A 25,794-nucleotide genomic window follows, 5' to 3' on the forward strand; every position below is an offset into this window, starting at 1 on the left:
GTTAATGTTTTTAAAAGCTTACTTGTGACTTGGAGCTCCACGCAAGTTCACTTATGTGTGTAAGTTGGTAGTTCTCCACCAGGGCAGTTTTGACCATGTGGACATTTGGCACTGTCTGGAGACATTTTAAAAAATGGATTATTTGAGACACACACACACACGCACGTGCGCGCACACACACACACACACACACCCACTGGATGATTCACTCCCCAAATGCCTGGGAATCAGGAATTCAATCCAGGTCTCCCTCGTGGGTGGCAGGGACCCTGACTGCCTGAGCCATCACCTGCTGCCTCCCAGGGTGCACAGCAGCAGAAGGCTGGAATTGAGAGCAGAGCTGGGGCCCGAATGCCAGCACTCCAGTACGGGCATGGGTGTCCAGTACCTCAGCCACCGTGCCACACACCTGCCCCTGGAGACGTGTTTGCCCTGCCTGGGGGATGCTGCTGGCATCGAGTAGGTACAGAGCAGAGCTGCTACCCACAATCCTAGTGTGTACAGGACAGCGCTCACGTCAGAATGACCGGGCTCAGGATGTCAGTATTTTATGTAACCTTTGATAGAAGTGGATGCTGCTCTGGTTCTCTGTGGTACCTGTATTCTTTGGCACCGTGGCCTGTTGGAGAGAGGTTTTTTTTTTTTCCATTTTAATAAACTGAAAATACATCGCATTTAGGGGTCTAAACACTATTTATACACGTGTACCTTTGCATACACCAAGGAGAGACCTTGGTGTGACTGGAGTCACCTGCTCTGTGTTCGTCAGTCAGTGTAGAAGTGTGGCCCGCGTCGCTTCATCTGATCCAGTGTGTTTGACCCTTACACCTGTGAAGTGCTGGCTTTCACAGCAGACACTGTGCTGTGAGTTTGAGATGGGGTGGGAGCACCCTGATAGGGAAGCCATGGGGGCGGGGAGGGCTTCATCCGTCACTTTAATAAATAATGGGTTTCCAGGTTTGATTTAACCAAGGACATCTGTTTTCTTAGCAGCCTTACATCAGTGATTGTCAGTAGAAAAAAAAATGTTTTTGTTCTTCCTAAAGTGTGTAGGATTGGAGGCTGAGCGCGGTCACTCTTGAGTTGGTCACATATGTTAGCTTTTGAATGTTTCGTTTCCTTCTTTGTGTCATTCTAAGACTCTCAGGGGAGAGAGGACAAAAATACCACAAACCAGACCCTGTGCAGGGAAGGGGAAAAGGAAAATTCTAATTTGGCTGTCTGTGGAGGTACCCATTAGCTGGCCTGGAATCTGATGTTGATGTCTGAACAGTTTTTCCTTTGTAAATAGAAGGTTCTTTTTTGATCAAGCAGAATATGCCTAGGAATGAGGAGAGCTGCCAATTAGACGTTTCCTTGGGTTTATCGCGATCTGTTTTGTGTTAAATTATTTCCTGTCCATTGCTCCTCTTTTGTCTGTTGCTGGTTATCTCCCCTCTTCCTGTTCTGTTACTGGGATGAACTCAAAGTTGGTACTTTGCAAAAGATTTGAACTTCCCTTGGTGGAGATCTTTGAAAGTAGCATCCGTCTTTTCCCCACGCTGCCCATCTCATGTGGACTTAAAGACCTCTGAAGAATTAGGGGTGGCTCTTGAGACAGGCTCGGCAGCTGTGGAGTTGTGCTAAGAAACATCTGATTCTTGGGGCCCATGGGAGGAGGGAGGCCCATGTGGTTAATCAGCCTTCTGTGCAGGAGAGGATGCGGGTCTCTGGAAGGGAGCTATGCTGAGTGGCCGCGGGGAGACATCAGTGTCACGTCCCTCTGGGATGTGGGGGCCATCCTGGACCCCCACGTGCATGGCTCTGTGTCGCGGTACAGAAATCTCCCGTGAAACCCTGGCCTGTCTGCAGTGGGGCCTTCAGGAGCTGGATGAAGACTGTCGTGCTGAGAACCGTGTTCATCGCCCGTCTCACAGTTGAACTTCATGAATTGTGATGGCAAGAGTAGACACATGGATTGTCCTTTTCCTGTGCTACTGATCGGGCTACAGTTGCACAGCTTATTAACCGGCCTCGGCCGGCCTCGGCTTTGTTTTCTGTGGAGGGAGTGGTTGCCACTCCTGTTAGGATGTGTTGCTCTGTCCTCTCGTGTGTTAAAAGGGGGGATGGTACAGTTCTTTCACTGCAGTGGATTGCTTTTTTCAAAGCAGCCGCGAGTGAGCTTGGATGGTTGATGTTGGTGTCTGTGACTTTTTTTTTTTCTTCATTTTCCTCTTCTCTTTTTTTTTTCATTTATTAAACTTTTATTTAATGAATATAAATTTCCAAAGTACAGCTTATGGGTTACAATGGCTTCCTCCCTCCCATAACTTCCCTCCCACCCGCAACCCTCCCCTTTCCCGCTCCCTCTCCCCTTCCATTCACATCAAGATTCATTTTCATCTGGCTGGGAGAGTTTGAGGGTGAAGCAGTAGGAGAAGCTGCATTGTTGCTCCTCACTTGACCTTTCTGGGCCCTGCTTTCACTGAACGGTTTCTGCCCCAGATGCTCTTCCCACAGCTGCCAGCTGCCCTGGGAACACCAAGGGGAACCAGACAAAGACCTGCCCTCAGGGAACCTCCAGGCCAGCTCTGGGTTTTACAGGTCCACCCTCAACTCTGTTCTTAATTAACAAGTACAGAAAGCCACTCTTGGCTACCTCCTGTGTGGGGGAAGCCACTGTGGGCAGTGCGGCCCTTGCTCCGCCAAGGCCTGGTGGAATCCATTTCCTGTATTAGAGGGAAGGATGGTATTTTCTTCAAGGTCCTCAGAAGCCCCTGGAGTGGGGAACTGTCACTGGAGCAGAGCCGTTCCCGCATGCCGGTCATCGGCCCCAGCCATGGGGCGACAGCTGTCCGCCCGCCCACACCTAGGTTTGCCACTGCTGTTCCAGGGCCTGGCTGAGGGTCAGGTTGAGTCTGCTCATGAGGAGCACTTGATTTGGGGGTCCACTAGTCTGTGATTTTCAGATAATGCAAACTCTACGTATGTGTTGTTTATTTTCTTCCCTTTTTATACATTTTGTAGTTATTTCACTTATTGGAAAGGAAGAGACGGAGTGAGTGAGGGAGAGAGAAGTCTTCCATCAGCTGGTTCACTCCCTAAAGTATCCAAAATAGCTGGGGCTGGACGAGGCCCAAGCCAGGAGCCAGGGGCTGGAGCTGGATCTCCCAGGTGGCTGTCAGGGACCCAGGTACTTGAACGCTCACCTGTTGCCTCGCAGGGTACACGGTAGGAAGCTGGAGTCGTAGTGGTGCTGGGACTCAGACCCACGTGTTTCAGTCTGGGGTGCAGGCATCCCAGCTGGCGTTCTAACCCACTCCTGCGGTTCATTTCTTAGGACCCTTACCTCTGAAAAACCAGTGCACCTCCTCATTGCTGCTTTTAACGGGTGCTGGCATCAGGTAGCCCTGCAATACTTCCTTATTTGGCTGGTAACAGCATAAGTACTTCATGCCTTCCCATTTTAATCTAGAAAAGGTTTGTTTACTCAGATAACTACTACTTCGGGATTAGTAGTGAGTGCTGCCAGTCAGGCCTGCCTAGTAGATACTTTTTCAAGTTTGTTTTTTATCCCACAGACGGTATAATTTTATTCATTCCTTTGGAAACTTAAGCTGTTTGTTATACCATTATGGATGTACCATTTTTTGTATTTTTTAAAATGCAGTGTTTTACTACTAGTTGAACAATACCCTATACCTTGTGCGGTTGTGTGAGTGCAGCCTGTTGAAATCCTTGCTTAGTATATACTAAGTTGATCTTCAGTATACGAAGGTAATTAAAAATGAAACTCGATAAAGGGCGGGATGGGAGAGGGAGAGGGGAGGGCCACGGGAGGGAGGGAGGGAGGGAGGAAAGGAGGGAGGTTGGGGGGGAAGCCACAACAATACAAAAGTTGCACTTTGTAAATTCACATTTATGAAATAAAAAAAAAAATAAAAAAAAGAAGTAACTAACACACACACACAAATAAATAAATAAATATAGTCATGGTATAGATACTCCAGTTTTTCTTAATTATGCTAGTTGTCTTGTTAAATTACATATAAGCCTCCCCTGGTATAAATTAATTCAAATTATTAAAAAAAAATGCAGTGTTTTAAATTGTTGACGTCTGCTCGTTTTTGAAACCATTTGCAAAGGTAGACTGATTTCAGTGCCTGTTTTTAAACTCCGTTTAGCATCTGAACATACACTAATTATAGTATTAAACACAAAAAGAATCATCCTTAGTGACTTGTCTTGTTTCACAGTGAACCCGTCTGCATTTCTTTTAGCTTTTGATGATGTAGATTAGTATGAAATCATTTTTGTGATATACTATAATGAATTAGTGATAGATTATAATTAATGCCTAGAGTTTCAAATGAACCTCAATTGAGAATAATGAGAATTTGAGATGTGAATTTTGTGATGCATTTTGAAAGATAGACTGAGTATTGCAGGTTCTTGGACCTTTAGTAGAAGAGAAAGTGCCTGTGTGTTCAACAAGTCTTTGCTGAGGTCCATTCAAGGGAGCAGAATTTTGTTTGTTGAGAAACTCATGAAGTCTACCATTTTACATATTCAGGTTTACATATAATGTGCTCTCTGTTTGAAGAATAGCCAAGCTTGTATTGTTTCAACTGTGTGATAACTTTTATAACTATACTGAACTAAGCTGATCACTAAATGTGTTTATCTGTTCTCAGTGTTTTACTAACTTCCAGAGTGCTCTGTGTTGGTAGTGGGTTAAGACTCTGCCTGTGGTGCTGGCATCCCATATGGATGCTGATTTGAGTGTCAGCTGCTCCTCTTCTGATCCAGCTCTCTGCTGTGGCCTGGGAAAGCAGTGGAAGGTGGCCTCAGTGCCTGGGCCCCTGCACCCACATGAGAGACTTGGAAAAAGCTCCTGGCTTTGGATTGGTCCAGCTCTGGCTGTTGTGGCCATTTGGGGAGTGAACCAGCTGATGGAAGACCTTTCTCTCTGTATCTCCCTCTCTCTGTAACTCTGCCTCTCAAATACATCTTAAAAAAAAAAAAGTCAACCATGTTATGCTATGCACCTGTGTATTTATTTATATGACATATGTAGAGAAACACATATCTTTAAATACTTTTTAGAAAAGTTTCGGGGCCAGCGTGGTGGCACAGGAGGTTAATCCTCTACCTGTGGCGCCTGTATCCCATATGGGTGCCAGTTCTAGTCCCAGCTGATCCACTTCCGATCCAGCTCTCTGCTATGGCCTGGAAAAGCAGTAGAAGATGGCCCACGTCCTTTGGCCTCTGCACCCACATGGAGACCTGGAAGAAGCTCCTGGCTCTGGGTTCCTGGCTTCGGATCGGCGCAGCTCCAGCCGTTTTGGCCATTTGGGGAGTGAACCAATGCAAGGAAGGCCTTTCTCTGTCTCTCCCTCTCACTATCTGTAAGTCTACCTCTCAAATAAATAAATAAATAAATAATTTTTAAAAAAGTTTCAAAGCAGTCCAGAGAGTCTCCATAGACAACATTGGTAGATTGCCTTATTGTTAACTAAAGTCCATACTTTATTTTGGAGTTTTGTTCTTTTTAAGAAAAACTACATTGACTTTCTGGTGTCCCTTTTCTATCCCAGGCTCCTCATTTCATTCCGTCCTCCCGCCTCCCCGGCTCCCCTGGTCCATGACAGGCTCTCTCTCGCCTGTCCCTGATTTTGATGAGCTTGACAGGTGTTTTGCACATTTATCCCTCAGCTGAGCGTCTGCAGATGTTTTTTTCATTCTCAGAATGGGTTCTGGGTTTGGGGAGGAAGAGCACAGAGATAAAGCCTCCTTATCTTGTCATCAGGGGTGCATCTGTCAACATTATCAGGGTTGACGTTGACTCTGGTCCCCTGCCCAATGTGGTATCTGTTAGGTTTCTTCCTGGAATCACTTAGGAGCATCTCTGTGAGTGGCAGATGCTGGGCGGAGCCCCTTGTCTGTGGACGAGAGCGAGGGAGGTGCCTCAGTACATCTTCCAGAACAGTGTCCTGCACATCACTGGAGCCCGCTCGGGTCCTGCCGACTCCGTCTCCTGGGCTGGGTTGGTCTGTACCTCTTCCGGTTGAACAAGTTCCCTGGCTGATGCTGATGTGTATCCAAGGTTGAGAACCTTTGGCATGTGGACCCTTCTTACTCTTCTCTCCTGCTGCCCCGAGTCAGGGCCCCACCTGCTTCCTTGCGGTCACCTCGTCCTGGCTGCCCAGGACACCCCTGCTCTCAGGGCGTCTGTGGCTTTAACTGTCTCTGGTGGCTTCATCAGAGTGACTGTCTTCGGATGAACTCCAGATCATTCCTTTGCTCTGTGATGAGCCAGCTTTGGATTGAAAGTCTTTGGGTCTTGTAGAGTTGAGAGCAGAGAACCTTGCAGGGGGAAGATTGGCCTGGCCAGAGCAGGGATGCTCTTTTTTTTTTTTTTTTAAAAGATTTATTTATTTATTTAAAAGAGTTAAACCGAGAGAGAAGGAGGGGTAGGGAGGGAGGGAGGAGAGGCAGAGAGAGAGAGGTCTTCCATCTGCTGGTTCATTCCCCAATGGTGAGAGCTGTGCCGATCCGAAGCCAGGAGCCAGGAGCTTCTTCCAGGTCTCCCATGTGGGTGCAAGGCCCAAGGACTTGGGCCATCTTCTACTGCTTTCCCAGACCAAAGCAGAGAGCTGGATCGGAAGTGGAGCAGCCAGGTCTCGAACCAGCACCCATATGGGATGCCGGCACTGTAGGCAGTGGCTTTACTCACTACACCACAGTGCCAGCCCCAGGGATGTTCTTAAACGCTAGGCTTGTTGGAAAGTGGTTTTGTCACTTGTGTGAAAAACAGAGACAGACCGACCTAAGGAGACACCCAGCCCCTAGTGGACTCTGCTCAGGTTTTGAGCAAATTAACAATTGTTAGCAGATTTTCATGGGTTCTGGTCTTGGCCAGTGCTCTGTGCATTGCACAGCCATCAGCTTTGGGGCAAGCATCGTAGCTGAAGTGAGAGGGTCATGGCGTAGGGAACTTGGAGTCTGTGGGTGGAGTGCATCTTGGGCAGTGCCAGAGGAAGCCGTGGGTCGTGATGAACCAGATAGGGCTTTGGTGATGCATTTTGAAAGACAGACCTAGTACTCCAGGCTCCTGGGCCTTCAGTAGAAGAGAAAATGCCTGTGTTGAGCCAGTCCCCATAGGAAGCAGCTGTCCCAGGTGTAGACGTGGGCCAGCAGGCCTGTCCTCTGCCCATGTGCAGCGAGAGGCTGCAGGTGCACCTGTGGGCAAGGTGGGCGTGGCTCCGAGGGCCCCCTTTTCAGGTCGTGGCCCACTGACCAGACAGACAGTCCTGAGGATGGTTTTGAGAGAGCGTGGTTGACTGCAGGATGGTGTGATTTGAGGGTGCGGGTGGAGGGCCTGCTTCCTGCCTGGTGTGAATAGCACTCAGGGCAGTGCATTTTGTTTGTGAACATAAACATGTGCAGTGGCTTTTTTTTTTTTCTCTCTTTTTTTGAGCAGGTTCTTCTTTTCTATCTGTGTCTCTGAATTACAGTATAGTTCGTGATTCCTGTTTTTACTTACAGATTTCTGATACGGTACATGGGCGGCCCAAGCAGAGCCTTAACAGCTGTGCCAAACGCCCACCCCTGATCTGCAGATTCTCCCATAACTTTTTAATCAGACTTGTCCTTTCTCTAAAATTTTTCCTTGACCGATGAAATACTGCAAGCGTGCGTTTTGTGCCTTTGGGTGGGAGAGTCACTGGTCGTGGAGACGAGGACTCCCACATGGCTGGAAGACATCGAAGGCACCGTTTCTGGGGTTGGCTGCCCGTGGGGTTTCCTCCCGACAAGCACGTGTACATTCCATATCTCACGGTGGCACTGGGGTTGGCCCGGGTGATTGCTGAAGATTTCCTCCAGCTGTGGAGTTGAAAGAGGCCTTGCCCAAGAGAGCAGGCAGCAAGCAGTGGGCAGAGCATCAACCCTGGAGGACTTGGGTCCTGGCCTGGGATCCTCCTGTCGGTAGCCATTCCTGATGTTCACAGCGGCCAGAGAACTCTTGCTTTGAACAAGGTTCAGCCTCACCTGCTGCCTCGAATCTGTGGTCTCTAGGGATTTACGGAGTCAGGGTGCCTAGAGTCTTGATGTGATAGAAGTCCTGAGTGAAAGGACTTAACCCAGGACCCCTGGTTGTGAATGGATGGACTTAGTGGGGTTCATGAACTTGGGGTGGAACAATGTACATTCTTATTTCTACTAGTTTACTTATTTTAGGATATATTTATTTATTTAAAACTCAGAATTGAGAGAGAGACAGAGAGACAGAGAGACAGAGACAGAGAGACAGAGAGACAGAGAGAATAGAATGATGTTCTTCCATCTGTTGGTTCACTCCCCAATTGGTTGCTGTGTTCTAAGTTGCTTTGGCCGGGCTGAAGCCAGGAGCCTAGAACTTCATCTGGGTCTCCCAAATGGGTGGCAGAAGCCCAAGCACCCAGGCTGTTATCTACTGCCTTTCCAGGCACATTTTTGTTTTTTCAAGATTTATTTATTTATTTCACTTGAGAGGCAGAGTTAAAGAGACAGGGAGAGACAGAGAGGTTTTCCATCCATTGGTTCACTCCCTAAATGACCACAATGGCTGGAGCTGGACTGATCTGAAGCCAGGAGCTTTTTCCAGGTCTCCCACACAGGTGCAGGATCCCTAGGACTTGGGACATCTCCTACTGTTTTCCCAGGTCACAGCAGGGAGCTGGATCGTAAGTGGAGCAGCCGGGACTGTGACCACATGGGATGCTGGTGCCACAGGAGGATACTTAACTTACTATGCCACAGCGCTGGCCCCTTTCCCAGCCGCACTAACAGGGAGCTGGGTTGGAAGTAGAGCAGCACATACATGATTCTAGCTTTGCAGGCAATGGCTTAACCCACTGCGTTACAAAGTTGGGCCTGTTTTCACCGGCTTTTAGCTGGTGTTTAGTATTTCTCATAGGGTGACTGTAGGTGGTAGAACCCACAACTTCCACAGTCAGAGAAATGGCAGCTGTCTTGTTGCGCATCTCAGAGTTGCAGGTTTGTTGAAGTGCGGTCTGCTCTCATCATCACTATGAAGTTACGGTAGTTATTAGACATAATGCAACACCTTTTTGTTTCTTGTGTTGATCAAGATTGGGTTCCTAGCTTCTGGCTTCAGCCTGGCTCATTCCTGGCTGTTGTGGGCATTTGGAGAGTGAACCAGTTGGATGGAGCGTGTCCCTCTATCTGCCTGTCTCTGTCTCAAATTAAAACAATAAATAAATAAGAAGTTAAAAGAAAGCATCTCTGTCTCACCAGCCTGCTGGGGGCGGGGGGAGTGCGCAGCAGAGGGTGGGGTCTGGCCAGGGACCAGGTGTCACCCATGTGCTATGGAGGAGCAGCGGATACCTAGGCTGAGGCTGGGGATTGTCTGTGTGGGCATAGCAGAAGAGTGGTCGGATCTTATTGCCCCACAGAACGCTTTCCAGTCCCTCTGGGCTCACAGAACGTCCCCCAGGTGAATGAAACAAAACCCGCTGTTCTCTAAAAGAAAACCAAAAACGGATTTTATTGAAAGCCATTAAAAAGCGAGTTACTGTTTTTATAAGTTTTAATTATTTAAATCGTCATAGTGGGGAAGTAGCTATTCAATTTATTAGCTAAAAGAAACCCTGGCATAAATGTGTGTTCTGGGATCCATGGTTATTTAATGTTAGCGCAGTTAGGTTGTGGGTTGGGGTTTATACCAACTTCCAGTGTTAGGAAAATGTCAATGACTTCAAAACAGTCTCTAATGTGAAAGAGTTTTGACTTTTCTGGCCTCGGGGGTGTTGTGGCAAAGTGCTCCTTGGAGCTTTTGACCCTGTGTTTAAAGAATGTGCTGTACACCAAGAAAATAATTTGGAAAAAGAATTGGTGCGTGCATGGAGCGCGCGGTGCCTCCGCACAGGTGCAGCTATAAATACCGGCTGCTAGAAATTCCCTTGACATGATGGGCTGAGGGAAGGCACGTTCTTAGAGTATTCATGCGGTGTTATTAATAGCCTGTATTTACCGAGCACTTGATGGAGTTGCGCATTTCCCTGTGTGCTGATTTGATCCTCTGCAGCCCTGCAAGGCTGTCCTTAGCCCTGGGTAAGGGAGGAGGAGGCCGGCTGAGAGAAGCTGGGCCCTTGAGCCCGGTGCTGGTGCCGGTGCCGGCAGCTTCGCCTGGGAGCGTTTTCACCTGGGGGTGTGACACTTGCTCACCCCGTGCAGTGGGCCCTTATCTGGGCTGTGTGGGTTACTGGGAGCCTGCAGGCAGGTAGCCAGCCCGCATGCTTGCTTATTTTAGTGCTGCAACTTCAGTGGAAATGCTTCTCCCTGCGCAGCTGTCTGAGCCTGGAGTGTTTACCGGTGGCTGCCCTCTCAGAGCTGAATTTCTGCAGTAGCCTGCGGCCTGTGTCAAGGGTCAGCCATGGGGCTGGCGCTATTCCACAGAAGGTTAAGCTTTCGCCTGCAATGCCGGCATCCCATATAGGTGCCGGTTTGAGTCCTGGGCTGCTCTACTTCTGATCTTGCTCCCTGCTAATGCACCTGGGAAAGCAGTGGAAAATGGCCCAAGTCCTTGGGCCCCTACACCCACGTGGGAGACCTGGAAGAAGCTCCTGGCTCCTGGCTTCCGCCTGGCCCAACCCTGGCCGTTGTGGCCCTGTGGGGAGTGAACCAGCAGATGGAAGATTAGATCTCTCTTTATCTCTCTCCTTTCTGTATCTCTGCCTTTTAAATAAATAAATCTTTTTTTTAAAAAAAGTTCAGCCACAAAGCTGCCTCAAAAGGTGATGGTCTGAGAGTGGGAAATAACAGGAAGACCCCAACCCTTTGCCTTGGTGTTCTCAGTTGGGGTTTGTAGCACTTGGGCCATCGTCCACTGCTTTCCCAGGCCATGACAGAGAGCTGGATTGGAAGAGGGGTAGCTGGGACTCAAACCGGTGCCCAGATGGGAAGCTGACACTGCAGGTGGTGGCTTTACCCACCACACCACAGCACCGGCCCCCAGGAAGAAGCCTCCTGTAATCTCACTGTCCTGTAAGAGAATTTGCAGTCTACCTTGGTGACTGCTTTGTAGGATGTTTTGTTCTCAGTGTCACCATTCTTTTCCCTTCTGTTCGTAATCTCTGTAACTTTTTTCTTCCCGTGGGACATCCTGTAGAGATGACTGTGTAAATACAGTCTACAGAGCTGGACATTTTGCTCTGGTAGGTGAGGTGCATACCATCTTTATGTGCACATTCTTCCCGTGGGACATCCTGTAGAGATGACTGTGTAAATACAGTCTACAGAGCTGGACATTTTGCTCTGGTAGGGGAGGTGCATACCATCTGTCTGCGCACATCTGTACATCACATCTGTCTATATATGCGCTGTGCATGCACCTCTCTCAGCATAGTTCTCTTTCTCGCGCAGCCGAATCGCATCCCTGGCATCTGTTCCTGAGAGGGGCTTCAGAGTTCATGCTGGGAAGGTCTTGGTGGCCTCTGCCCGGCCTTACCCTGGTGGGTTGCACAGGGTCGCTGTGTTTTCAGTAATGCAGACTCCGCTGCCTGGACAGGCGCCCTCCGACTAGCGCTTGGAGGAGTCTGTTGTGGAGGGTCACGTCTCAGGGTGATGATAGAGCAGCGTCACTGCAGCTTTGAAAACAAATCCACAAGAATGTGTGCACACCGTGACTCCTGTGCCCTTTCTTCTTCTTCTTCTTTTTTTTTTTTTTTTTGACAAGCAGATTTAGACAGAGAGAGAGAGAAAGGTCTTCCTTCCGTTCACCCTCCAAATGGCCGCTACTGCCTATCCGAAACCAGGAGCCAGGTGCTTCTCCTGGTCTCCCATGTGGGTGCAGGGTCCAAGCACTTGGGTCATCCTCCACTGCCCTCCCGGGCCACAGCAGAGAGCTGGCCTGGAAGAGGAGCAACCGGGACAGAATGCGGTGCCCCAGTCGGGACTAGATCCCAGGGTGCTGGCGCCGCAAGGCGGAGGATTAGCCTAGTGAGCTGCTGCGCCGGCCTCTTGTACCCTTTCAAACCGTCAAACCTGCTGACAAACCGGGGCAGGCGTGGTGTAGCGGGTAAAGCTGCCGCTGCCTGTGTCTTGTGGGTTTCGTCCCATGTGTTGGCGTACAAGTTTGGTTCGTGTCATGTACATCACTGAACTAAACATAATCTGCTGCTAACTTAATCCCTCTGCTGATACTAAATGGCTTACTTGTGATGTCCAGTGACAATTTAGAAGCTTGAAAGTGAGTTAATTTGCACAATTTGACTTTGCCCGTTCAGTTTTGTTCCAGTAACAACGTAGTATTTTTTGTGAAAGTGTTGTATTTTGGTGCACTGACGGTAGCGTTTCTTGAGGAATGTCTGTTCCTCTTCCTGATGTGGAACTGGGCTTGGCTGGCGACTGCCATGTGCTGCCTCTCTGGCTCTCGTCCTCTTTGTGTGTGTGCAGTTCTATTAGAACTCGGCCAAGCTCGGCCGCTTGTATGTTGTCTGAGGCCGGCTCCGTGGCACAGTAGCAGACTTGAGTGGCCATATGGCCCACGGTGCCTGAAATATTTATCAGGCCCTTTCCGGAAGGAGCCTGCCAAGCCTGGTGTGCCGAGAAGGGCAGGGGTGAAGCGGAAGCTGTTCCACTGGAATCCCTACGCTGCTGGTTTAGTGCTGCCAGGTTTCCGTGCCCACCTTTGGGATAGCCGCTGTTAGGGCAGAGATACAAGTGGTCCCTGGCGCTTAATAAGCAGTATGAGGGTATTTCAAAAAGTGCGTGAAAATGGAATATTTTAAAAAATTAGTTTATTTTGGTGCAGAAAATAATGAAGCTCATGCATAGTTTGTTCATGTTATACGTTTTCCAAGAATTATTTATTTATTTAGAGATTCATTTATTTGAAAAAGGGGGGGGGGCATCTTCCGTCTTCTGGTTCACTCCCCAGATGTCGACAATGGCGGAAGCTGGGCCGGTGCAAAGCCAGGAGCTAGGAGCTTCCTTTGGGTTTTCCCACATGGGTGCAGGGGCCCAAGCATTTGGGCATCTTTTGCTGCTTTCCCAGGTTTACTATCAGAGAGCTGGATTGGAAGTGGAGCAGCTGGGACTTGAACTGGCACCCATATGGGATGGTGGCTTTGCAGGCAGTGGCTTTACCCACTATGTCACAGCGCCAGCCTCTCCATGAATCTTTAAAAAATTATATTTATTTGAAAGGCAAGGACAGATGAACGGATGGATGGGTGCATGATGGGTAGGTAGGTATCTCCTGTCCATTGATTCCCTTGCCAGATGTCTGTAACAGTGAGGGCTGGGCCAGGCTGGAGGCAGGAACTCCATCCCAGCCTCCCCTGTGAGTGACAGCGACTTAGGTACTTGAGATCTCACCTGCTGTCTCCCAGGGTGAGCGTTAGCAGGAAACTGGAGTTGGGGATGGAGCTGGGACTTAATCCCAGGCGCTCGGAAAAGGGAGGCAGCCGAACTGCTGCGCCAAGCCATCCACCCCTCCACTGACTTTTTGAAGGTCGATTGCATGTGTGGGTTTCAGATATTTTTTGTGCCAAGATAAACCTATGTTTTAATTCCATTTCCCAGGAATTTTGGAAGTATGCTCCTTTTAGTTCCTTCCCCTGCCCTTTGTTATATCCTCTCCTCTCATCCTCAGGTAGTTGCTGGTTTCTGCTCCACAGTTTTGAGATGAAAGGTGGGTTTCAGTGCCTGGATTTTTAGAAATGAAGACCTCTCTCGACACTGTCCAGTAGAAATGGAAGATAACCCACAAGTGGAGGCAGGTGTACAACTTTCAATGCCATTTTAACTGCAATAAAAAAGTAAAAAGAAATTGATGAATTTTATTAATGTCTTAGTGTAATATAACCAACATGAAAAATTAATTACTTTTTTTTGCCCTACTTCTGAGTCCAATATGTATTTTGTTCTCATACATAGTGTATCATGGCTGGAATTGTAATGTCACTCCACCCCCTCCCTCTTCCTCCCTCTCTTCCTCCCTCCCTCCCTCCCTTCTTCCTTTCAGTCTGTTTGGAAGGCAGGGGTGGGGGGGGGCTCAGAGAGAGACCTCCCATCCACTGGGTTATCCCCACAGTAGCTAGGGCTGGGTCAGGCTAAAACCTGGGGCTGGGGATTCAGTCTGAGTCTCCGACGTGAGAAGACGAGAAGACGAGTCTCCGGCTGCCTCCCAGAGTGCGCACTGGGAGGAGGCTGCAATCTGGAGCGGAGCCAGGACTGAAACCCAAACACTCCCTTATAGCATGTGAGCATCCCAAACAGCATCTTAACTGGCCCCTGCCACATATTGAGTTCAGTGGCCACATGTGGCCAGTGGCCACCTTGTGGACTTATCTCTGATTCTGTGGTACCAAGTACACATCCTAGGGTTCGGTTCAGTTCTGACAGTATCTACTCAGAGTTGGTGCAGAGCTCAAAAGCTTGAAGGGCTCTGTCCCACAAGACGGTCTCCATTTCAGATGCCACTTGGAGGCCCCAGGAGCCATGTGCTCATCTGCCTGACCACCCGTACATCAGGAGTGCCGTGGTCCCCTCCTCAGGGTTGATGATTTGCTAGGAAAATTGCTCGTGAAACTCAGGAGAGCACTTAAGCGTGTCAAGGACGAAATTACAACAGTTTGGCTTAAAGACTTTAATTGGCTTTATTTTCAGTTCTGGAATCAGGCAACACTTCGTGCTATGAAACAGAGCGGGTGTTTGCAGGTGCCACAGTGGAAGTTGGTTTTGTAGACAGGGAAGTACTGAAGAAAGCAGAAACAAAGGAGAAGAGGCGATGGGTTGGTTCCGAGTTACTTCCCTGGTGTGGCAAGACAGAAGGATGGAAAACCAACTGATGGCTTAACAGGAGGTGACTTGGAGTTTCCTGTTTGGTGTGAGGATTAAGGAACCTTGTGATCGTGCCAGTAGAAACTGGTCTGACGGGGTGGTCTCTTCCTCCTGGTTTCCTGGGACGTCAGTTACTTAGTTCTGCTGCTGTACCCCGGAGGTAGCCAAGGTCAACGCGGAGAAGGAGTTCTGACAGCTGCCTCACCGAAGGAGCTAGGGAGCCACGTTAGCATGGGCGAGTCCGTTTTCAGTTCTGGTCTGCTCTGGTGCTTGATCCCAGCAAGTGGCCTCTTGTAATTTCTCTGCAACACTTCTGGTAAGGGTTGCTTAGAAAGGATTCAGACTCAGGGGCAGCCAGAAGGAAGCAGCGCCCAGGGTGAGGATGGGGAAGAGGCCGCCGAGCTTCTGATCCCAGTGTGCTCCGCCGCCCAGAACTTCCCACGGCTCCCTGAAGGGTTTTAAATAACCCAGTCTCCAGCCCTCCCTTCCCTCCCAGCGGTGTGGGTGGAGCTGCAAGTTCCCGCCCTCTGATCACGTGGCTGGTGGTCCTGGGGATGGGCTCTTTCCCCTGCCTCTCCAGGGACCCACCCTGAGCCCCCTTGTGAGCCTTTCCCCCAGGGAGCAACAAGACTGTCCCCTCATTCAGGAAATTCCAGGGCTTCTAGGGGCTGGGTGCCAGAAAGCAGGAACAAAGCCCACAGAGACTTGGTGTGCTTCTGTCGCAGCCTGTTCTGGGAGGCAGCTGATGCCTTTCTTGTTTGCCATTCCTGCCTACCCTCTGACTAATCATGACTCTCAACAATGCTGGCAGGCCCCTCCCCCCTGCTCAGGAAGCCAGTGCAGTTGAAACGGAGTAACATTTCTAGGGAAGCCTGGAGATAAGGACTGCTTAAATGTAGCACACAGATTGTGACCCTGCTCAGAGAAAGACGGAAGACAGGCGCTCCGGCTGTGGGTTTTCTAAGAAACGGGCTTTTGGTGGGTGAGCCCAGTGCCCGCTGCGCTCGGGAAGCAGGGGGTGAGTGAGACTGGTCTGGGGCGCAGGCCCCATGGGTTCCTGTAGCTGCGGCCCTGAGGAGGCACCTGCCTAGGGACAGGCAGGGCTGGGCAGTGCATGTGTAGAGCCTGCATTGTCAGTGAAATTCATGGAGAAGGTAACAGCAGAGGAAAAGTAGGATTTTTAATTTCTCAGTACAAGTTTTTGGCCTCTTTTTTTTTCCTTGAATGGTGTTTCTGTATTTTTCATGCTTACTTTTGTAGCTTTTTTTTCTTCTGATTTTGGATTTGGGATTCCTGGAGCCAGAAGGCCTGGGTTTGGATCTCGGCTTCACCACTGGGTTGAGATGTGGGTCTGGGCTTGGTTGCCTCGCTGGAAATGGGTTGTTGTGTTGATTAAAGTGATCTTAAACATGCAGAATAGTGGCTGGCATGTTGGCTTGCCTTCATAATGATTCTAGCGGTAAGTAAAGAAAAGTATATTGCAAGAGTGTGTGCGTGGGGGGGTAGATGGGATTGTTTAGGAAGCCGTGTAAGGGGGGCGTGATTACTAAATGAGTTTCCAAGAATCATAATTTTAGCACATTTATTATTCGGGGTATGGCTTCCTACAACATCATTTGAACTTGTAAGGGTGCGACTGAAATTTCCACTGCAGTGTACACTTGGGTTAGAGGCAGACCGGTGGCTGTATCTGATACGCAGATCTCTTTCCAGAATGGCATCTGCATCTGACTTTGATCTTTCTGAGAGATAGTTGCGTGTCCATCATAAAAGGCAGTGTTTCTCTACAGCAGGGAAGACCCTTCGCTCACTGTAAGGTGGATGTGTGTGGGTGAGTGTGTATTTCAAGTCATTTCCATGGAAGTAGATGGCTACAGAGCATCTGTCATTTCCAGCATAGGTGTTCTCCAGATAGACCATTTGATCTGTAAAATGATCACGTTGTAGCAGTTTGGTCAGTTTGGTCATAGATGGTATCTTAAAAGGCCACAGTCCCTCATGTGTGGATGTTGGTATTTAATAATCTGATTATTTTTCATCATATGAAAATCTGAGGTTTTTTTTTTTTTGAACAGGTCAGGAAACTGTGTTTCCTTCAAACATAAAAACTATGTTTGAAACATTGTTTTAAGCCTTTTAAAATATTTCAGATATTCAAGGAAGTCATCTTGGGTAGTAAACTGTATTGCATTGAATAGTTCGCTATTCTAGATCACTTGTCCCTCGATTTTCAGGGCTCACTGCTCTGTTGCTAAGATCACTGATCCTGTCCCCTTTCACATTTTTCATTGACTTTGTTGGAAACATTTCAAGAGTAGTTTCTTATTCTTTTTCCCGATATCCTTTAGGTAAAAAGCAATGTTCTTTTCTTAGGACTAAAACACAATTTACTTAACGCTAACGTTTCTCAAATAGAGGCTATGGAGCCTTGTTTTGAGTTTATAAACTTTTCTAGAAAACGCATGTTGTTTGAATGGTGCTGGAAGCTGCTTCTAACCTTTATCTTCTGTGTGTAGTAAAAGCTCCATGGGTCTCCGATCTTCTGTCTTGCACCAGACCAATTCCATACTCGCCTGTTTTTCCCTGTAGCTGTTTCCAGGAGCTTCCTCTGCCCACGTGGCCTCCCCAGGGCAGTTAGAGGCCTGGTTTGCATTCCCTCGCTGCCAAGTCTTCAAAGCCAAGGCATCCTGGACAGGTGCAGGCTCCCTGCAGCCTAGACATTGCTTGACAGTTCCACCCCGTAAGCTGTTTCCCTGCCTGGGAAGCGGTGGGAGCTCAGGGTCAGGGCTTCTGAGCTGAGGGCTGTGTCTCACGGGCAGCAGAGGGGATGGTGCTCAGAGGAGGCCGAGAGTGGCTGGCCAGCGATCGCTGTCCGTATCTCCTGCAGCAGCCTCTCTGAACCTCTTGGAGTCTCTTGATCTTCTTGGCCCTGAGTTGAGAGCCAGGGGCTGCTTTAGATTGTTGATTTTTGCCTTTTCAAGGCTCAGCGGAAACACTCAGCTAGCGACGTCCCGAGGGAGAGCTTTCCAGCCCCTCCGGAGTGAATGGCAGGTGTCCCCCCTGCCTGCCCGTGCTCAGTCAGGCCCAGGCCCAGGCCCAGGGTGAGGACCACATTTTTTCTGTCTTTGCAAGGACGGCAGGCTTTGTGCCAGGTTTCACTTTGGCTGCTTTATATTCTTTTTTTTTTTTTTAAGTTTGTTTAAGGCAAAGAAAGATCTCTTTATTTTATTATCTTAAAGATTTAATTTTTTTGAAAGGCGGAGTTACAGAGAGGCAGAGAGAGAGAGAGAGAGAGAGTTCTTTATCCGCTTGTTCACTCCCCAGATGGCCGCAGTGGCCTGAGTTGCATCGATCTGAAGCTGGGAACTTGGAGCCAGGAACTTCTTCCAGGTCTCCCATGCGGGTGCAGGGGTCCAAGGACTTGGGCCATCTTCTACTGCTTTCCCAGGCCATAGCAGAGAGCTGGATCAGAAGTGGAGCACCTGGGACTCGAACGAGCTCCCATATGGGATGCTGGTGCTGCAGGTGGCAGCTTTACCTGCTACGCCATAGTGCCCGCCCCCGAAGATCTCCTATGCACAAATGCACTCTAGAGACTGGACTGGATCAGTTTGAGCTGGGAGCCAGGAAGTCAATCCAGGTCTCCCACATGGATGGCAGGGACAAAAATACTTGAGGCATCGCCTGCTGCCTTCTGGGGTGTTCATTAGCAGGAAGCTGGATCAGAAGTAGAGAAGCCAAGACTTGACCCAGGGACTGCTGTGGGCGTCCCAGGTGGCATCTTTACTGCCTGCCCCCGTATTCTGTCTTTTAGGTGGTCATCCAGTCACACAGACTGACTTCTCCCAAAGTCCAGCTCTCTTCCCCTTGGCATCGGGATCAGCCTCGTGTTTTGGATGCATCGTGGAGCATTGAGCCGTTGTGTGTAACTGTGGCCCAGCATGGCATGGCAGTGGTCAGGGCGAGAAAACAGCAGGTTCATCGGCCTCTGGCCTCCCAGAGCCCAGGGTGTTGCTAACCTGTTAGAGTTGTCCCCAGGACACCTCTGCCAGGAACTGGCTGCACCATGAGTGTGGTCTTGAGTCTTCTGGAGCCTGAGCCTACCTGTCCTCCTCTGCTTCCAGCTCCCGTGGTCCCGCTGTCACAGGGCTTTCCTGGCCGTCTCCACCACTGTCCTCATGTCCAGCCTGTGGGCATTCACCCTTCCTTCCAGGTGCCGCCCATGACCCCAGCAGGTGCTGTTTGCTTAACCATGCTTTCACCTTGTCACCCACAAAGGTGGTTGTGTGTCTATCTGCCCAATACTGGGATTCATTCCCTTTGTCCCTTTGGATTGCAGCTGCCTGCTCCAGGCAGACCTGGCTCCCCGCCCTCCAGTCTGCAGGGAGGTTCCGGTGTTCAGGCTGGTTATTCAGCCTGGAACCCGGACTCTGTACCATGCCCTCCGTTTATTACCGTGGATTCCACTGGGTACGTAACTCCAGTTTCAGTAGGAAGAACCCCCATGGAGTCTGTCCTCTGTGCCTCTTCATACATAAGGTCTTGGCTCCGCCTCCCTCAGCATCCTAAACAGCTCCTAATACCCCTGGCTCAGCCGGCTGCAGGTGGAACGTGTTACATTGCAGCTGGTGTGCGCTGTGATGATTGTACTTGCTCGCGCTGTTACTGATGTGCTGTGTGGTTTACACCTACGACGACTGCCTCTGAATGTACTGAACCCTGCGGACTCTTCCTGTCTTCATCCCCTATAGATGCGGTATATCAGCTGTTCACGGGGCGTCTAAGTTGTAACAGATAGTATAACTAATGTGGCGTTTTTTAAAGTATAAGGGAGGCTGTATATAGATTATAGGCAAATACTGTGCCAATTTATATAAAGGACTTGAGCATCTGAGGATTTTGATATTCCAGGAAAGGTTCCGGAACCAATCCCCTACAGATACTAATGGACAACTGTATGAGTATATTATCTAAAAAGCTACTTTTCTGGGGCCGGCATCGTGGTACAGCAGGTTAAGCCTCTGCCTGCAATGCTGGCATTATATATCTGCACTGCTTTGCGTCCCAGCTGCTCCACTTCCAATTCAGCTCCTTGCTAATTGGCCTGGGAAGGTAGCAGAAGATGGCCCAAGTGCCTGGGTCCCTGCCACCCACATGGGAGACCTGGATGGAGTTCCAGGCTCCTGACTTTGGCTTGGCTCAGCCCCTGCCACTGTGGCCATTTGGGGAGTGAACCAGTGTGAAAGATCCCTTTCTCTGTCTCTTCTTTTCTTTCTATAACTCTGCCTTACAAATAAACAAATAAGCCTTTAAAAATAAACAAATAAAAAAAAGCCACTGTTCTGTTTTTCTGTTTTGAGTTGTATATTTATCTAAAGAAATATGCCTTTTTTTTTAGATTTTGGACTTTTGCATATGCATGTTGAGATAACTTGGGGAAGGGACCCAAGTCTAAACATGAACACATAAATATAAATTCATTTATGTCATAAACATTTTACATGCATAACCTGGACATAATTTTATATGCTAGTTTAAAAGATTTTGTGAATGAAACAGAGTTTATGGTATAGAATTTTTCCATTTGCAGCACCTTGTTAACATTCATAAGGTTTTAGATTTTTGGAACATTTCAGATTTGGGATTTTTGGGTTGAGATACATATGTATTTGGGAGACAGAGATTGAAAGAGCTCATATCTGCTGGTTCATTTCTCAAATACCTGCAGTGGCTGAGAGTGGGCCAGGCAGAAGCTGGGTGGTGGGAACTCAGTCCAGGTCTCCAGCGTGGGTGGCAAGGACCCAGATATTTCAGGTATCACCAGTGCCTCTCGAGGGTCTGCATTAGTAGGAAGCTGGAGTTAGGCTCTCAGGCCAGATAGCAAACCGGTACACGGACATCGAACTGCTAGGCCAGACGTCTGCCCCTCATTTTGGTATTTGTAACCACAATCTAATTTTTAAAAGCTAGCTTCAAATTGGCTTTGTTTGCACATAATTGGGTTTCCTCTGACTTGCTTGTGGTTTTTTTTCCTTCATTTATGCTTGTAGCACTTTGGTCCTTTCTTGGTTCCTTTTGGGGTTTACCATTACTTGTGATTTTATGGCTTAACTGAAGTGGGTTCAGAATAATCCGCTCATCACAACTGTTTGAAAATTAGCTTCCTCTCCCTACCCTGGCTCCCTTCCCTTTGTCCCCACCTCTGGAGCTCAGACCATGACTCCATCAGCAAGGAGCCCCTGGGCTCTGGAGCTGCCCTGCCTCTCTTGGATTCTTTTTTTTTTTTTTAAAAGATTTATTTATTATTTATTTGAAAGTCAGAGTTCCACAGAGAGAGGAGAGAGAAGGAGAGAAGTTTTCCATCTGCTGGTTGACTCCCCAGATGGCCGCAACGGCCGGAGCTGCGCCGATCCGAAGCCAGGAGCCTCTTCCGGGTCTCCCACCTGGGTGCTGGGGCCCAAGGACTTGGGCCATCGTCTACTTCCTTCCTGGGCCATAGCAGAGAGCTGGATCGGAAGTGGAGCAGCCGGGACTAGAACCGGCGCCCGTATAGGATGCTGGTACTGCAGACGGTGGCTTTACCCGCTGTGCCACAGCGCTGGCCCCCTCACCCGGATTCTGTTGGTCGGCAGCGTTGTTTTCTGTGTGCACCAGCTGTGCTCCTCGTCCCTTCATCTGTAAATGAGAGGATGGGCTAGTCGGTTGTCAAAGTTCTCTTTTGGTTTTGTGGTTACCAAAAAGTGAAAACAAAACAGTGTAGGGCATATTTGTTTATCATGCGTTGCTTAGGGAGTCAGTGACTGCCACCTAGGAAATAATTTGAGAAAATGCACCCACTGTGTTTAGGCTTGGCCGGGGTGGTATGACACTGAGGACCCCTCACTCTAGGCCATCTCTGGGGGTAGGGAGTATCCAGGGCCTTGCCTGGGGAGCCCCTGAGGCCTGCTCTGCCATCTGAAGTTACCAATGCCTCCATTGCCTGCATCCCTTGGTGTGTGTGTGTGTGTCGGGGGTGGGGCAGGATATTCCTGCTTCCCTTTAAGCCAAGGCAACCACACATCACGGATTTTCCAGAACACTCAGTTTTCTACCTTTTGCCCCTTATTCCCACGAGCATTCCAAATATATTGGAATTTCAGCATTTGCCGGAAGAAGGTTTGGGGGAGGGATCTGGGCTCTGTGTCATCTTGCATGTGACAGGTGCAAGGTGGCCGCCCTCTGAGGTCTGCAGGCCCCTAGCTGGGGGCCAGTGCTGCTCCCTGTGCCTTGCCACCTGCTGGTGTGCTTGCTCGTGGAGGGCTGCTGCACTGGGAGTGTCCTAGGTTGCCCCCTGGCTCAGCTGGGGATCTCTGTTGACATTTTTGAACATGACCACAGAAAAAGAAACTTGGGGATTTTCTGCTGGGTTGAGTAGCTGATGGTGGCAAGCAGCCGCCCGCCTTTTCTAGCCGGCCCAGCTGGTTCCAGCTCAGCCACCCCCAGTGTGATCTCTGCCCAGGCTCCCGTCAGACCATAGGTGACCCTCAGAGGAGTGACACAGCCCTCTGGTTACTTCCTGTTTTGAGTCAACTGTGGATGACTGCGCTGACATCAATTTTTAGGTAACCTCTGCCTAACTCCAGCCTTGCTGTTCTTACTCACCTCTTGGGGCTTCTGTTAGTAAGTAGAAAAATTCTTAGGTATTTCCTGCAGGTGGAATCTGGTAGAGAATATGGTCACAAAAAAGGGTGAAGAGCTTGAGGGGCCAAATGCACAGAGCAGAAATTAAGAAGGCAGCTGCTGTCCTTATATGCAGGGGTCAGGAGAGAGGCCTTAGGCAGAGAGACAGAGTCACTCTTGAAGCCCTGGTAGGGACTGTCTACCACTGCCAAGTGGGGAACCAACTTGTGCCTCTGGAAATGCTGCTGTTCTGCATCCAAGGGGAGATTGGCCACCGACATCCTCGTCTTTGAGTCATGCAAAGTTCTTTCTTTGGAGCCAGAGCTGGTGAGTTTCCCCAGCTTCCTTGTTTGCATCCCTGCCTTTTCTGCCTGCCTCTGAGGAGCTCTAGGGAACAGACCTCCCCTTGAGCAGCCTGAAGCAAGAGAGATTTGTGCTGGGGACAGAGTCTGTCAGGAAGGTGGGAGGGGTGGGGGCAGGGACATCCGGCCTTACAGAACTGGCCCTAGGGCCTGGGACCCAGGAAGCTCCCTTGCTTGTCACCTCCACCCTGTCTGCAAGGCACAGACTGGCTGTCTCCCAGCATGCGTGGGGCCCAGGGGCCACCACCAGCACGCGTGGGCCTGAGTGTCCAGCAGAGGCTGCAGTCTTCTGGGTCTGTTCTAATCCCACCCCTTGAGGGAGGAGCTTCTTGGACCCAGCTGTGTGAGAACACACCTGCTCCTTGTGCTGTCATTTTAAAATTTATTTATTTGAAAAGCAGATATATGTGTGTGTGTGTGTCTGTCTGCTAGTTCACTCCCCAGATTGCCACAGTGACCAGGGCTGGGCCAGACCGGACCCAGGAGCTTCTTCTGGGTCTCCAACATGGTTGGCAGGGGCCCAAGCACTCGGGCCATCTTCTGCTGCTTTCCCAGCACATCAGCAAGGAGCTGGATCAGAAGTGGAGCAGCCAGGACTTGAACTGACATCCACATAGGATGCCAGCACTGTAGGCTGTGGCTTGACCCATTGCACCAAAGAGCTGGCCCATCTGTATATGTTTCCTAAACTCAAAAATTCATTAATATATTAAAATTAAGAAATAATACGGACATGGTTTTTATTAAGAATAAAGAGGGGGGACTGGCAATGTGGCATAGCGGGTAAAGTTGCTGCCTGCAGCGCCAGCATCCCATGTGGGCTCCGGTTCTAGTCCTGGCTGTTCCACTTCCGATCCAGCTCTCTGCTGTGACCTGGGAAAGCAGTAGAAGATGGCCCAAGTCCTTGGACCCCTGCACCCACGTGGGAGACCCAGAGGAAGCTCCTGGCTCCTGGCTTCGGGTGGCGCAGCTCTGGCTGTTACCAGCCATTTGGGGAGTGAACCAGCGGATGGAAGCCCCCCTCCTCCCCGCACCTCTGCCTCTCTGTAACTGCCTTTCAAAAAAAAAAAAAATCCTTAAAAAAAGAATAAAGAAGATGCTTTATGTTGATTGTCCTTTGATTGTTGCGCAGAGTTGTTAGCTCTCAGAATGCGGCAAGGCCCTGCTGTCCCCACCACGCCACATGGTGCAGCTTCCTAGCTGACCTTGGTTTCCCAGAGCAGGGGACACAGGTCAGTGTAGACCCTGCAGGGGACTGCTTATGCCTTGTGCTTGGCCCTGACCTTGTGGTTGGCCTGGGAAGACAGACTGCTCCCACACACTGATGTAAGGTTGAGCTCCGACTTCATTCTAATGCAGGTTTTGAGCTGGTTAGTGCGTGGTTTAAAGTACCTGCACACACATATGCACAATCATTACCTAGCAGGCATCCTGTGTGCCAGGTGGCAGGATTTCTTAGCCACAGGAAGGAACACCTGATTTGAGAGAGGCATCATGGGGATGCTGCAGGCTCCATGGGCTTGTGTGTGGCCAGCCCCCTCCCCCTTTCTTACGTGGTCCCTTATGGATGACCATGCACTTGAGTGAATCCTCAGGACTTCACCTGTTATGCTTCCTCAGTTGTTAAGCCTGCTTGTCCCACTTGCTCAGTGTTGCCTTTTCCTAAATCTATGGCATTATTCTAACTAAGCATATTTTGGATGCACTAAAAATGATGCACTCTTTTTTTAAAACTTTCTGACTGCAAGAATGAATCAATAGATCTTGTACATTTTTGGTAGGTTTTTGTTTGGGAGGCAGAGAGCAAAAACGGGTGACCCTTCGCCTGCTGGTTTACTCTCTAAATGCCCACAACAGGCTGGGCTTTGGGCTGGGCCAAAGCCAGAACCCAGGAATTCGACCCAGCCTCCCACTTGAATGACAAGAATCCAGTTGATGGAAGCCATCACCTGCTGCCTCCCAGGGTCTGTGTTAGCCAGAACCTGGAGTTAGGAGCTGAAGCAGGCTAGTGAACCAGGCCCTTCGATGTGGGACACTGGCATTTTAACTGGTGCTGTAGCTGCTAGACTAAATATCTGCTGTGGGAGACTTTTAAAATTTTCCATATTAAAAGTACCTAGTCATAAATATTTAGATGTCTAGCACCTATTTTTTTCTATAATAAAGCTTTTAGATATTTAAGTTTTATCTAAAGGACACACACTGTTTCTCATTTTGATTTTTTAGAAAAGATTTATTATATTTATTTGAAAGGCAGAGTTAGAGACAGAATGAAAGAGAAAGAGATTTTCCATCCGCTGGTTCATTCCCCAAATGGCTGCAATGGCCAGGGCTGGGCCAGGCTGAAGACAGGAGCCAGGAGCTTCTTCCAGATCGCCTAGGTGGGTACAGGGGCCCAAGCACTTGGGCCATCTTCAGCTGCTTTCCCAGGCTCATTAGCACGGAGCTCTGTCGGAAGTGGAGCAGCGGGACTCAAACAGGCGGTCACACGGGATGCCGGTGCTGCAGGCTGTGGATTAACCTGCTACGCTACAGCGCTGGCTCCTCATTTTCATTTTGTATCTGGGTTTAAAAGCAACGCTCATAATGCCAAGTGTGCGATCACTGCCGCGAGCTTTGTATTCGTCCCAAAATTCACGTGGAGGTCCTACCCTGGAGGTGGTGGCATCAGGAGGTGGAGCCCTTGGGATGGGACTCGGTCTCGAGGGAGAAACCCTCCCACCTGGGGTTGGTTCTTGCTCTCACAAAAGAGACCCAAGAGAGAAGACCCTATGTGCTGCTCTCTGTGCACCTGTAGGCGAGCCCCCAGCCCATGCTGCCTCTACCGTGGTCTTGATCTCAGACTTTAGCCTGCAGGACTATGAAGCAGCTTCCGTGGCTGGCAGGCCTCCCAGCCTGGGTGTTTTGTTCCGGCAGCCCTGACAGGCTGAGACAGCCTCGGGGC

The 25,794-nt window shown here is 49.5% G+C and overlaps 1 protein-coding gene across 5 annotated transcripts in view; it reads left to right on the forward strand.

The window, feature by feature from the left end:
* Positions 1 to 25,794, forward strand: part of NCK2 (NCK adaptor protein 2) — a 160,062-nt gene that overhangs the window by 11,981 nt on the left and 122,287 nt on the right. The window contains exon 1 of one of the 5 annotated variants that reach the window (XM_062210038.1): positions 15,776 to 15,847. The exons of the other annotated variants lie outside the window; for them this stretch is intronic. The gene's annotated coding sequence lies outside the window, so the exon portion shown is untranslated. Of the gene's footprint in view, positions 1 to 15,775; positions 15,848 to 25,794 lie in introns of those variants that run through there. 5 annotated transcript variants of the gene reach the window in all.

Source organism: Lepus europaeus, chromosome 13 (genome assembly GCF_033115175.1).
Source record: "Lepus europaeus isolate LE1 chromosome 13, mLepTim1.pri, whole genome shotgun sequence".
NCBI classification, from domain to species: Eukaryota; Metazoa; Chordata; class Mammalia; order Lagomorpha; family Leporidae; genus Lepus; species Lepus europaeus.